The following is a 4,996-nucleotide window of genomic DNA, read 5'->3' as shown; positions in this document are numbered from 1 at the left end:
CTTGGGTCTTCCCTTAACCTGAGCCCTCTTTCCAAAGTCCTTCTCCTTCCTTGGATTTGAATCCCCATCAGCTGCATTAAACATCCCTTTCTGCTCACTTAGAGTTGCCATTTACAATTTTTTCCTTCTAGTGTATGCTCTTTCAAGTTGGGTTTCTGTTCATTCCTACCCTCCTATATACCACTCATTTCCTGAGCTGAGTCCATGATGAGTTTGTGTTCTAAGAAAAGCTGACGTTCAGCACTGTGGATTGGCTGCTGGCACAGAAGTACAGAGCTGAGTCCCCTGGCTCCGTGGACTGTATTTCCAGGCTGCACTGGGAGTTTTGGGGGCATTGAGCTGAACATCGCTCATTGATCATGTCTGTTTTCTCAATAATTTTTTCATTCTGTAGGTAAACCAAAAACTTGAGCTCTTCTCCCAGCTTCTGATGATACCAATAAACATAACTATGTCCTTTTATGGGGACACAAGCCATCTTCGCTTTTTGTCCTTTTCCTTTGACCAGATGTCCAGGATCCTGGGTGACCTCAGTGTCCACGGAGCCTGTGGGGGAAGAGACAGAGAGTGAAAACCACAGAATTACATATTTTTGTAAAGATTGTTAGAAAGGCCTGGCCCTGGAATCTGACAAGTTCACAGCAGGAACCTACCCGCTCCCCAGACACAGAGGGCCACACAGCAGAGAAGTGTTAGGCGCATGGTTGGCTCAGGAAAAGAGCAGGGGCAGGTGGCCTTCCCTTGTCGGCAGCCTCCTTGTCACATGGTTGCTTCCCATAGTACATGAGACCAAAACCTTTCAGAGGAAGTGGAGGCAGCGAGAGCTGCTGAAAAAACTAGTGTGAATTCCAAGCTGCTTTTATCTTCTTTTCCCCTGACTCTGCTTTTTCACTACTTTTGTTATAAAATCATTTATTCATCATTTATTTATTTGCCTGTTTAACCTGTCAATTTGCCTCCCCCCTCCTCCCTTCCACCTCAGAGGATGAGTCATACAGCTTGGGGTATATCAATAATAGCTTTTACTGTACTTAGTAAACCATGTAGCAGCTTCTTACATTAAAAAGTTAAATGTTGAATACACAAGAATATATGTATGGCAAATATGCAATGCGTCTAGGGAAACAATAAAATGAGTATGCTTCCCTGAACCAACCAACTTAGGAAATAGATTACTGCTAACAATTTTTAAGCCTGTTTTATTCTTTCAGATTTCATTGTTCTTTCTTCACCATTCCCAGGTAACCATAACCCTGAAGTTTGTATTATAATTCACTTGTTTTTCATTACAGGTTTTAGCACTGTGTAAAAATCTATAAATTATATTTTATTTAATGCTGTATGTCTTCGAAATTTCTCTAAGAGGGAACCTTCTGTTCATTTTTTTCAGTGACATGTTCATTTTTCATTCAATGCTCTGTGAAATTAAAGTGATGCATGTAATTTTAGATAATTATTTTTTACTAATATGTAGCATTCCATTCTATTCATTCAGTAGAATTTATCATCCACTCTTGCATTGGTGTACAGTTTCTCACCTAAGGTACCTGAAATATCTAACAATGCCTTCCCATGAGGGAAGAAATGTACCTGCTCTTAGGTAGGGTATTTCAGAGGAATGTCCACATCACCCCCTAGTGGTCAAAGGAGTAAATTCATCCGATATCCTCTGATCTCTTAACTGCCTTCACCTTCCCTGAATTGCTGAGCGAAGCAGCATTCAGGTACCTTGGGTATCAAAACAGAATTAGGGAACAAGCAGTCCTTGATGTATTAACCTGTGCATAGTGCATAGAATTGTTACTAGTAACTAGTCACTCAATTACTCAGTTATCCATCTAGTATTGATTGATGGCTGATCAGTATAATGTGCCTTTTCAACATTTTCTAGCCACCATTCATGATGAATGTGCCCCTTAAATCTCTCTCCTAAGTCTTCTGCTCTTTTCTGTGTACATTCTAGCATCAAGGGACCCTATGCTCTTTCATTTTTCCAATTATGCTAAGTGCCCGAATTTTTACCTCCCATCCTGATCCATTTTCTGAGTTCATGGCTTATACATAGAACTGTTTCCTTCACATTTCCAGTCAGACTCTGTCTCAGAGGCACCCCCATTCTCAGGTAAACCATGGTTTTCCTCCCCCTTGCTCCCCTAATTCATCAAGCTGTGGCAGTCGTCTCCAATCCTCTCTATCAATTGCTTCTCATGCTAACCAATTACCAAGTTCTTTGATTTTACTTCTAACACATCTTTTAAATTTCTCATTTCCCTATGTTTCTATCACCACCATCATCATCCTGGCTACACTGTCACTTGCCTGGGCACCTGTATGAGCTAATTCTTTTCTCTGCACCATCTCTCGCCACACTGCCTGTTATTTTTAACACTATAGGACAATTGAAAAACATGCATGTGCACACACACACACAAAATAACAACAGACACTAATCTGATTACTACAGAAGTCAAATGCTTAAAAGCTCAATGGCAGGTCAAAGGGTATATGAGAATTCTCTGTATCTTCTGCTCAATTTTGCTGTGAACCTAAAACTTCTCTTTAAAAGTCTATGAAAAAAACCTCAATGACTTCTATTAAATTTTATGTTGATTCCACATTATATACTTTGATAAGGTCATGAGTGGTCTGATGTGTAATGTCTGCCTACTTGTATCCCATTTCACTTGTACTCGCCCCCTTCCTCACTCTTTGCTCCTGCCACATGACTACATCATTCCATTCATTAAGCACACAAATTTCTTTCCTGCCTGAAACACTTGCACTGGATTTTCTAATTATGAGCTATCCCCCATTCCATTTAATTAATTCCAGCTCTTTTTTAGGATGTGCCTCTGTTGAATGAGTGTGTGTGTGTGTGTGCGTGTGTGTGTGCGCGCGCACACACACATGTGTGAGTGTGTTGGGAAGCTGGAGACAGAGTCTTTCTCTTGCTCGGCTGGAGTTGGTTGAGGATCATTCTGTGCACCAAAAGGTTACTGGTTTGATTCCCTATCAGGGCACATACCTGGTTTGAGGTTCAATCCCCAATCAGGGCATGTACAGAAGGCAACCAAGTGATATTTCTCTCTCACATCACTGTTTCACTGTTTCTCTCTCTCTCTCTCTCTCTCTCTCTCTCTCTCTCTCTCTCTCTTTCTTCTTCTTCTTCTTCTTCTTCTTCTTCTTCTTCTTCTTCTTCTTCTTCTTCTTCTTCTTCTTCTTCTCTCTATGTCCTTCAGCGAGGTGGAAAAAAAGAATCTATCTCTTATTCCATCCTCCATCCATCACAAAGGTTAACTTGATTTCAAATACAACCTATTCTAGAAAGTAGAATATAAATCCAGAGCACAAAAAGAAAGTGCTACACTTTAAAAGAATTGGTCATTTATACCATGTGGGTTTTTATTTTGGTGGTACTAGTCCACAGAGGATGGGACACAAATTTGGATTGGATAACATTCAGTGCTATTGCCATATTCCCCTAAGATAACACATCTGGGCAGCGGGCTGTGTCGTTAACAGTCAGCTGGATTAGAAGAGGCGAGTTTGCACACAGCATCCATCCGCACTAACTGACATGGGAATACCATACTCCTAAGCCTAAGGCAGAGGAGGGAAATAAATGACTGTTGAGAGGGCTGTGTTATCACTGGCACGTTTCATGCCAGAACCTAAAATGCTCTTATCTTTCCCTTGTCATTGGTGAAAAAAGCAGTGGGATTATCTAAATATTTCACTAGCTTTCTTCTCTCAGCTGAAAATGCCTACAGAGTAGGGGGCTACAATTAAAATGGGACCCTGGTTTCAGTGGCAATGAACATAGTCTGAGGCGAGGAGACTGAAACCATGTGGGTATTTAATCACCAGGAACAAAATGAACATGGTCATCATGCAGATATAATGTGGCAGCATGCCCGTTGCTGAATTGGTTCCCATCTTATTCTGTTCAGTTCTACGTAGGTCAGGGGCAAGGTCTTATTTCCACGCCTTCATTTTCACACGTGGTTCTAAGCACCTACTCCCTGGTTCTCAGTACACAATACTCTTTATCCTAATCTTTCACAAATTCTAATCCCTTCTGGTATTTGTTTTAGTTTCTCTCCTTTTATATCTCATTTGTATATAGTTTGATTAACCATAACCCTTGGTTCATAACACACAGGCCTTATTGTTGATGCATGGTTATCCTTTGTTTAAAAATATAATAGGGACTTGTGAAACATTTCCCCCTAACTCGTCCAACAACACACAAGGTAGACTTTGACAACATTTAAATTTAACTATGTGGTTCTCTCCATCCCATCTCCTGCCACTCCCCAGCCAAGTCCTATTAAACACCACCCTGAATTTGTGTCATCATCATCATTCCTTGCCAGTGTGTGTTAGTAAATATAAAATAACCAGCTCTCTAAGGAAATAAAACAAGACCTGATTTGTTGTGTCTGTTGATTGCCATGGTGTAAATATTACCACTATGGCCCATTGACTTAAAACTACTAACATGTCACTGAAATTGGAGTTGGGAGAGATGTGTACAATCAGCAACTATGAGCTGGTAAAAGGCAGTTTCACAATAACTGTTTCTTGCTTTTAATATAATTTTATTGAATATATGTGCAGTCATGAAAATTATTTTCTTAATTTAATTGTTTTTAGCTTTATAAAAAGTGCATCATGCTTTACATAATCTTATCATGATTAGTTTTTGCCCTGATAATTTATATTACATGGCTAAGATTCACCTATAACATTGTTCATCACTATAGTTCACTCATTTTGACTGGTGTATATAGTTTTCCATCGCATGACTACCTTCCAGATTTAGTGGAATTTCTGGGTCATGGGATATAGGAATCATCAACTATATGAAATAATGGCAAAGTGTTTCCAAATTATTTGTATCACTTATGCTCCCACCAGTAATCCTGTGGCTCCATACTCTCTCTAACAGTTTATATTTTTAAGCTTTTTCATATTTTGTTAATCAAATGGATAT

The 4,996-nt window shown here is 39.7% G+C and overlaps 1 gene segment (V, D, J or C); it reads right to left on the bottom strand.

Moving 5' to 3' along the window:
* Window positions 1–220: 220 nt before the first annotated feature.
* Window positions 221–702, bottom strand: LOC308246831 (putative non-functional T cell receptor beta variable 23-1). The segment is given in 2 exons: window positions 654–702; window positions 221–546 (listed from the first exon to the last, which is right to left on the bottom strand).
* Between the last annotated feature and the right edge of the window lie 4,294 nt (window positions 703–4,996).

This window comes from Plecotus auritus (genome assembly GCF_963455305.1).
Source record: "Plecotus auritus genome assembly, chromosome: 4".
Taxonomy (NCBI): Eukaryota; Metazoa; Chordata; class Mammalia; order Chiroptera; family Vespertilionidae; genus Plecotus; species Plecotus auritus.
Note: the sequence above shows the minus strand (reverse complement) of the source record. Positions and strands in the feature narration are given on the sequence as shown.